We start from the raw sequence: 10,221 nt of genomic DNA, 5'->3' as shown, positions 1-10,221 counted from the left end.
TTCTATTCTGTTCTATTCTATTCTATTCATGTCTGAAATAGTAAAAAAAAAAAAAAAAAAAAGAAAAAAGGTAGTATTCAGTTCAGAACTAACATGCCCAAATTGAGACCAGTTCACATGAGCTAGATGTCTTTCCATTATACTCAATAGTGATCTAGTGAATACAGTCAGTGGAACCTGGAGAGCGGTTCAGCACAACCTCGATAAGACTCGGAGAGCTCAGTGCAATCACTCGGGCAGACCCCTAGCACTGCCTAGTTCACAGGGCATCCTGCTGGCTCTCAGCTGCACTTCTGCACTCCAGAAAGGCATATATCTCTCCCAGTTTTAACCATATCTGCCAGCCCCATGAAGGGGTCTTAGGTACCCTCTTTCACCTCAGATGGCACTAGGAGCCTACGTGATGGTGACTGAATCAAGCCTTGACAGAGGGCTAGGCTACAGCTGCCTTACTGTCATCTCCCACCATTGGATGCTCCAGGATGTCTAAGGCATCTACATTTGGCAGGCAGGTATGGCAAGGGACTTGGAGGCCCACAACATTTTCGAATGACAGCTACAGGCCAGGTTCACACCACCTAAAAGTAATGCTAGATACCTCTGTTTAGATGGCTGAAAGCAGTCTCCATTAGCTGGTCAGTTCATTCTGGAGGCACTACTGAGTGTTTTAACCAGACCTCCATCGACTCTAACAGCAGCACAGATCCCTATTTCACACAGAGACATCTCAATGCAAAGGTCTTAATCTGGAACTGAATCCCACTCAGTGGGCTGGAGATCTCAACCATTTTGCTGTTGTATGGGTGGCCTTACAAAGCTCAAGAAATTTTAAATCCAGAGACACAGACAGTCATGACATAAAAAAAAAATCAATGATACAAAGTTCTTCATGATATCCATTAAAAAAAAAAAATTAATTCTGATGTGCTGTTTAACATAATGCCCTTTGGCTCATCTTAATGCTATTTTTCAGTGTTACAGAATATGTGTTTATGATCTCCAAAATACCAAATGGACAGAGCTATGTATGAGTACTGTAAAAGGGGACAAACCTGAAGTTGGTGAATTCTGACAGTGAAAATAATACAAATACTTTTCACTCTCATGCTTTACTCTAACATTCTCAAAGCTCTTTTCAAAGATAGTTATGCATACCTGTAACTAAGGAAACTGTAGCACACAATGGTGAAATGTCTTTTTCAACGTTACATCAGAAGTAAAAAGAGAAATCCAGCCACCTGACTCAGCCACTGAACCACACATAATAAAAGAAATAAAATGGCTGGCTTCAGTCTTATTGCACTTACCTGGTTTCAGGTCAGAAATACTTCAGTGGCTCCGTGAACCCATTTCTATATGAGAGTAACTTACTCTCATGAGTAGCTTCATTGAAATTGGTTTGCATGAAAAGTTTTGCTGAATTCAAATGACAGCTGAATCACTGTCTGTGCAGTACAAGTATTTATGTTTAACATACTGTACATGCACTCTGGTCTCAGTTTAGCATGTTCATCCTGAGAGGATCTAATTAATTATTCTCTTTTATATTTATGGCACATTCTCCAGCAGTGCTATCTTCCAAATGCTTCAACATCTCCAGTATTATGTCCAGCTATGTCAGGAATGAATCAGAAGCCATGTTAAGACTTGTTATGTCAGCTTAAAAATTCATGTTATCCACTACTTGAATACTCACAGAAAGCCTCAGGGCACCTTTTCTTCAATTAAATTAAATTCTGAAGGTTCCTCAATAGAAGAGAGAAAGTTTCAAGGCAGGGAAAACAAGGCCAGGCTCATCAAGCCAAAACAATCACTGTTCTGAATCTTAAACAAGGTCATTCCCCAACTCCTTCCAAAACTCCTAAATTTCTACAGAAAGACTGGCATTTTAAAATCAAAGTGACTTGGCCAAATTTATCCCTACTACAATGACAGTGAAGTAATTAAACCAGTTTTAATATACAATCAATTTGGCCAGTGAAGTCCAATATGCATTGATTTTGTTGATTCATAGTGTGAAAACTGAAGGCCCCCACATAATGGATGGATTCCAATCTCATTTAACAAAGTTGGCAAAAGTTTTATGATTTTCTGTTTATTTTCCAGATAGATAGCGCTAAACTAACTCTTAAATCTGCATGCTTTATTTATGTATCTAAATAGTTCCAGCTTCAGCATAGTATCTGAGCCCCTCCTTGTACTTAAAAATAGAAAAGAAGAAAAAAAAAAAATCAAAACAATAGCAGGCTGTTTCTCTCTTCCTTTTCTCTCTTCCTTCTCTAGAGGAGAAAAAGCTTGATTAGTTTGTGGGAGGGGGAGGTTGTTTATTTGCTTGTTTATGTTTGTGTGTGATTGAGTAAATGTCGTGTGTGTATGTTTGGAATTGGCAGGCAGCCCCTTATCTGTGCTGGCAGATATGTCCGTGATCTAAAAACAGCCTTTTAGAACTGGCTGCATGTCTCACCATCCACCAAGAAACAATTTCAGCAGCTGCCTCAGAGCTGAATCTTTCCGAGACCTCATTGCTCATTTACTGTTGAAAAAAACCATTTTGAACAGCGATGGGGTATCTTACTTGCTGATTCAGATCCTCATCCTGTCCAACCTCCCCAGCTGGGCAGGACGTTATCCCATTGCACCTACCTATCAGCCGTCAGCAGCGTGCTGGGCTGACATACAGAGTATAGTACACCTTGTCCATTAAATCTTCGGCTGGGATTCATCTTGCCTAACACTAGACAGCTGCAGGGTAGCTGTCTCCAATTAAGCTGGTCACCTCAGGTTTCTTTTACAGTCGTATTGGCACTTTTATGGCACAGTCCATCTGACCTATTTTTGGATGACTACTTCAATCTGCAATGAATCACGCCCTAAAAGCGCAATTACTTTCTTTTCTTTTTTTTTCCTTCACTGACTAAAAGGGGGCCTGGAATACCTAGTTTGAGATATGACCACTTTAATCTTAATACTATAGTAAATCAAGCTACAAATCACAGAATCGCAGAATGACTGAAGTTAGAAGGGACCTGTGGAGGTCACCTTGTCCAACCCCTCTGCCCAAGCAGGACCACCCAGAGCTGACTGCCCAGGACCATGTCCAGGAGGCTTTTGGGTATCTTCAAGGCTGGAGACTCAAGAATCTCCATGGGCAACCCATGCCAGTGTTTGGTCACCCTCACAGTAAAAAAGTGTTTCCTGACATTCAGAGGGAACCTCCTGTATTTCAGGTTGTGCCCATTGCCTCTGGTCCTGTCACTAGGTACCACTGAAAAGAGCCTGGCTTTGTCCTCTTTATACCCTCCCTTCAGGTATTTATATACATTTAAAAGATCACCCTGAGCCTTCTCTTCTCCAGGCTGAGCAGTGCCAGCTCTGCCAGCTTTTCCTCATAGGAGAGATTCTCTAGCCCATTCATCATCTTAGTGGCCCTTTATTGGACTCTGTTCAGTACGTTCATGTCTCTTTTGTACTGGGGAGCCCAAAACTGGATCCAGCACTGCAAGTGTGGCCTCACCAGTGCTGAGTAGAGAGGAAGGACCACCTCCCTCAACTTGCTGGCAATGCTTTGCCTATTGCAGACCAGGATACCATTCACCTTCTTTGCAGCAAGGGCGCATTGTTGTCTCATGTAAAACCTGAGTAGAGATTGTAGAGGGTACAAATCCTCTACACATGGATGAAATCAAGCCACTCTGGACACAGGTATCACTAAGTCATTCATTTCGCATGAGGTATACTAAGCTTATGAAGAGACAGATGATGGTAACTACCCTTCTGACCAAAGGACAGAAACAGCCCATATTCCAGCATCAGCTTCAACAGGAACTCTAGTAAACCACCAAGAACAATCTTCTTTATGAGCCATTATATCTACACATTTTATGTATCCAGGGATTATATCATACACTCTGCCTAATTACTGTGTGGGAGGTAATGAATACTACAGCCTCTCCCTCCCATTTCTAGTAGCGCAACCTGGTGCAACACGTATCTGCAGGAACACGTGATAGATTTGCAGCCACCCAGATGAACAAAGCTGCAGGGTGTATATCCCATTTGGACCCTGCCTCATACCCTCTCTGTGTTCAGGACTTTGACACTCTACAAAGCATCACAGAAAGGAAGAGAAAAGTTTAGTATGACTGTGCATGGGTCACTGTTTCATGTATCCCATTCAGCAATATCTTACATTAGATCTACATTGGATAAAATAGGTAAAAAAATATGGAAAGGTACAATATTTTTAAATCGAGTCATGATACTGATTCAAGTTGTGATGAATCCATGTCCCTGCAAGTAGTGCAAGATAACTAGAACCATCAGAGGTTCAAGAAGGTGCATCCGAGTTCCTCACATCCTTGATGAGTTCTCTCAACTTTTCTTACAATTGTTAAGAAAGTCAGGCCAATACCATTAATGTTTCCTGCAGTGCTTTAAAGGAATGACTCATCCCTGCGTGCAATTTACGCAGGAATTAATGAGTTGCCTAATTTTAGGAGGCGTCTCAGGCAGTTTCCAATGAAAGCAGTTATGCGCCTGCACCCCAGAAATAGTCGGAAATTAAAAGTTGCACGCTTGTGCAACATTTCTATTGCTGTTTTACGTGTCCTTTCACAGCAAGAAGCTATGATGAATCTCACTCTGAGGCAGTAACTCCTCCCATCTACTGCACAGACACTTTAGTACATATTTTAGGATTTTATTCAGGAAGACGTAGGAACTAGCCTCCAGTCCTTCCTGTACACTTCCAGCTTCTACAGAGCTCCTGCAGTTAAAAAAAAATTAAAATCCTAGGTTCTGTGTGTGTGTGTGTGAAATAACTCATCCTGCAGTATGACAGGAAATGGACTGCAGTCAAGACGAGTCATCCAGGCCATCCTCTGCTCCAAAGCAGGATTATTAGTATCTAAACCAGTCCTGGAATATTTATCAGTTAAACATTAGTTGAAAGACACGGAAAGCGACCCAGTCTTAAGTTATACTACCATAGAAAACTCCAGAAGGGGAGAATTAGGCCCAATGCCTGAAATAATTCCTTCAACAAGATTTTTAGAAATGCTTTCTAAGTCACTCTGTCATGCCCACCAGCACTTACAGCTCTGAGGGTGGAGTCAATTAAAAGGTTTTTTCCTACATTCCTTAAATTTGCAGATCTTTTCAGAGATATTGCACTTTAAATGTCTTTAAGATTAACAGCAGTTCCCAAACTCAAGTTCATTTGCAGTACCTCTTAAAATGTTCTGAACCACTGGATTGTAACTTTTTCTGCTGGGCTAAATTTGTATATGAAAAGTTGAAATGACTGTTAAATGTTACCCTAATGATCTGAAGCAGTAAACCAGAATGAAATAAGTCATTGTTAGATTCACTAAATTTGATGACAAATTGTACATTTGAGGGTCTTGACCTTACCTATTTGTAATGCAGGAATCCAAGAATATGTTCCATTTAACTGCAATAAATTGCTGTAGTTGTCTTACATGTCTTACAAAAGTATTTTACAAATGTTATTTAAGAATTTATAAGGTTTAAAATTTTCTCCCCTGTTGAGGGAATTAAAGGATCTTTTTTTCAAAACTTGGTCACATTTCAGATGAGTTCCATCAGTGCCTTCACTTTGTCGTGGCTTGGAGCACGCACAGCCACAGAGCTGGCTGAGGAAGGGCAGCTGCAGACTGCCTCAACCCCTTGCTTGGCAGGTGACACTGATGTAGAGACATAACTATCTGCTTTTAAACACTTAGATATTGGTATTTGTCAAGGACTGACTTGCTAAACAAAGGAAGTGATAACAGGAACTACAATGATAGCCTTACCACAGAACCCACTAGAACTCGTTTAACAACTGTTGAAACCATCGAGTAAGAAGAGAGCCATGTGTAAATGACTAAAGTTCATCTAAAAGACAAAGGAGGAAGATAAGACCCCTGAAGAAGTAAACGACCACCGGAGACAGATCATTGATAACATAAACTACTGACACAAACCTTTGGAACTACTCCGCCTCACTTCATATGTTTGCTTTGCATTGCGTAATCATATGAATATGTATGCTTTTGTGTAATAAATATTTGCCTGCTCGCCGAAAGGGTGTGCAAGTTAGGAGGAGTGATCCCCCTTGCACCCGGCTCCGTAGTAAACATACGTGCTTTATAACTCTTTTGAGTTGTGAAGCTTCTTTCGCATGTCAACACGAAGCATTTGCCACAGTGGATACTTTTAGTAAAGGGCTGCAGATCCCTCAGCCCTTCTCCTCATTAGCAAACTGAACCTCAGGTATTCTCCCCTGGAATAGTTCTCCTCCCATTCATAATTTGAGGCAAGAACAGCTCACTAGGAAGGCTGAGAACAGTCCAGTCTCTGGTAGCCCGACACTGTAAGAAATGTTCTTTCTCCCAGTAAAGTATCTTTCTTTTTTTTTTTTTTAAAACTCTCTCCATTTATTCAACGTTGATCTTCAATTAGGACAGCAGAACTAGACATAATGTTGCATTAGTATTCATACCAAATAACTGATATGAAAGTAATAAAGTCTTCCTGCTTTTCTACATCAGGTTCCTCTATTTCTTATCAAAAGATGGAGTTTGCTTTTTGGGCCACCAAATAGCAATACAGTCGCTGGTTATTTACTATGACTACCAAGTTCATCTGATAATCACCAACTGCCACAACAGAGAGGTGAACCCCTTAGTGTGCATCGTGCTTTCTTTCTAGCTGTGCCTTTACACTTAGAATACTTACATATCATGAAAGCTGTATACTCAGACTGTGTTGTATCAGTAGTCTCCATCATTTTCCTGGTCCTAGCATTATCCATAAAATCAGTAATTTTTACTCTATCTTCTTCCAGGTCATGGAAAAAGGGTTAGAAATGACAGGACCAACTAGACATACACCTTCTTTGGGGAAGATTATCCATGCACAAATACAGGCTGGCAACATGTCAAACAATTCTGAATCCACGTGCTGTTTGCCATTTCTGAGTATGTATCTCAGGCTCTACTGCCTTTAAGAATCATCCAGTAACAAGTCAAACACCTTAAAGTTGTGTAAGTGTACTGCATTGATAGCATCATTTTAATCAACCAATGATGTAATTCTGCCCCCAAAGATATTAGATTGGCTGTTTTCCTTAAGACTGTGATAAATGGTCTTCATTGTATTTCATTCCTCAAACTGTTAGTCAATGCCCTTATTAGTAATACCATCACTTTAGTTGGGAACCTTTATTTTAAGATTCCTTTATTTGGGAGCCTTTATCTTAAATTTTGGAATTGCAATGACAGAACATGAGTGGAAACCTTTGAGGTAGCAGGAACCATCTGCCTTCGGTTCAAAGGCAACAGAGATATTTGCCATGTTACAATATATTAATGCCTTTTTCTTTTATATTATGCAAAAGTAAGCATGTAATATGCACAATTCTTTAATATTCAAATCAGGTTTGCCAGGAAAAAAGCAGTATGAGATCTGTTAAAGGAAGAGACACCTATATGTTTTCCAAAGTTTTGGGGTTTTTTTTTTGCTCCATGAACAGTTTGGACCAATAACGTTATTGAAGCATCAAAAACCTTGGTGATTCTCTGCTTTACAAGCCATTCTGCATGGCGACAGCTTAAAATAGTGAAACCTAAGAAAGAGTTTTCATTGTCATGGAATTCAATATTCCTGCCTACAATATTTTGTCCCCATTATATTAGATAATTTTGATCTGCAGAATCTGAGAAGAATGCAGAATTGCTAACTCTGGTTTCTGAGACATAGCAGAGACTGACATTTACATAGAACCTCAAAAATTTCACTTGGGCTCAGTGTTTGCACAAAAGTCAATCTGTCTTATACCCCAGAAACAGTATCCAAACCTTTGCAACGTCTTTTAATCATCCACCTCTAATACTTTCCTCTGAAAAATCTTCAAGTCTTTTCCATTTCTTCTATCAGAGTTAAAATGACCAAGGGTAAAATTAGTGCAATATTGAGCATAAAATGTAGTGTCAATTCCCATGATGCTCTAATATTTCACTACCTTGTAACCGTTTTGTCCATTTCAGAGGAACTATATGCAACTGTGATCTCCATTAATGTTATATTCAGAATTTTAAAAATCTCACTGAGGGGATTTGTTATTCAAAGTAGCCGCAGAGACCTAAATTAATAGGATGTATTGGTTAAGCCAACTATAAAATATCACAGCCACTGGGATATTAAACAACGGAGTTATTCTGGAGACTCTGATAACATCTTTGTCCCGATGCATATACTAGGCTAAGCTTTGCCTCGGTATCTTACAAATAAGCTGCGTATCCAGGAATATGTCTTGCTTTACAGGTTTTTTTGGGGGGGGGGGGTTGAGCTTAATTCTTCATATCCATAAGGAAACCTACATTTCCCTTCTCCTTTTTTGTGACCTAAATCTGTTGAAGACCCTCGATCCTGTGATATTTATTTCTTCTGAAAACACAAAGATAGAACTGAAGTTATCATGTTGTCCGTTATTGATTGATCAAACTTTATCAACTGGTGCTAACTTTTAAAATTTAAAAGTCATCATTATTTTTCAAAAGCTTCTTCTTACTGATGATTAAAAAAAACCTTAAAGCATCTCCTGTTCCCTCATGCATTTTGGGTTTTTTTAAAGAAAGTATTTAAAACTGCAGCCCTTTCACTGCTCCCTGGCCTAGCAGCTATACATTAAAAAAAAAAAAAAAAAAAAAAAAAAAAATCCCTGTGCCACCAACGTAAAGGTATTTTGCATCTGGCAATCGCTTCCACCTGTGCACCTCAGAGATTTAAGAACGCTGTTTTACTTCTTTGGATGCAAATACATTATAACATAACAGTCGTCCACAATTCCAGCTACCCCTGACTATAATGGACACGCAGCGCAGCAGCGCACATGCCGAGCAGAAAGAGGGATGCCCTTCTTCCCCGGCTCTGTACCGCAACCACTGGCTGCGTAACGAGGCAGGAAAACACTTCCTCACCAGAAACACTTGACGAAGGCACTGGGCTGAGCCCCGTGAGAGGGCCAAGCAACAGCAGTAGCGGTGCCACACGGCCACTCTTCCCCGTGAAGGAGGCAGGAGCAGGCTCGGAGGTGCACAGGCGCCAAGTCATCCTTCTACAGCAGCCGAGAGAACGGTGCAGGGGACCCGTTACCACGCTCCTATGGCGTATTTCTGCCTCCAAAGCCCCTCCACCCCACCTAGCTCTTCCTGCTTTCCTTTGGGCCTCGGGCCCCGAGGTGACAGGCTGCAAAACTCTCCACATGCGAACACGCAAGGAGAGACAGGAAGGGCAAAGTCCTACAGGTGCGTGTGATGGTGTGACGGTGAGAGACTTCACTGTACGGCTCAAATTAACGATTTAGTTGAACTTCACTTACAGGTCTAATAACAATATATTTCAACTTCACTCACAGATCCAATACGCCACTAGTGCAGGTTTTTATGAATACAACGGAGGAATGCACTATGGCAATTCTAAACCACAGGCACGCTAGATATTAATACCTTGAAAAGAGTGCACTAATCACAATCTTAAAGCATGCCAAATACCATACGTATGTTTCTTAATCACTTACCCTCTCTCAGGTAAGGCCTTTCAATCCCTGGGAAGTTACCTTGTACAGCGTCCTGCACAAGGGGGGAGAGACTCTCCTACAGGCCAGCTGTATCCTTGGAAAGACTGCTCAATTTCTGCCCAAACCTTACGGGTTTTGCCTCTTGATTTGATGGGTGGGGGCAGGACTCGGCTGAGTGTATGATTTTGTTTAGCCTGGTGGTGTGATGGCCCATGTCTACGCTGACACAAAGTTACCGAACAGTGGCGGAACGGTGCTCGAGGCATTTGTTAAAGGATTACTGAAGGCGCCGCTCAGGCCTCGGTTCTTACCATGATGCAGTGTTAACCCCGGGCTGAGCCATTTGTGCAGCTCTCCCCAAGTCATCTTCTGCAGAGCTGTTAAGGTGAGACGAAGCTGAGTCGATTCACAACTCCCTGCATCTCGCCTTTGTGCTCCGAAACCGGTCTAGCCAGCTGATCCCTTAGAGGGGGAGGCAGGGATCTCGACGGCCTGCGCACCCTGCGGGGATCCTTGTTCCTCCTCGGCTGAAAAAGAGGAAACACGAAGAATACACTCAACACAAACAAAACACCAGGGTTTGCCCTCGCTCCCTGCCGCACCGCCTCCATGTTCCCGCCGCACGGCCGGCACTGCGC

This window comes from Phaethon aethereus, assembly GCF_964289735.1.
Source record: "Phaethon aethereus genome assembly, chromosome: 1".
NCBI classification, from domain to species: domain Eukaryota; kingdom Metazoa; phylum Chordata; class Aves; order Phaethontiformes; family Phaethontidae; genus Phaethon; species Phaethon aethereus.
The sequence above is the reverse complement of the archived record's forward strand: the minus strand, read 5'-3'. Positions refer to the sequence as shown.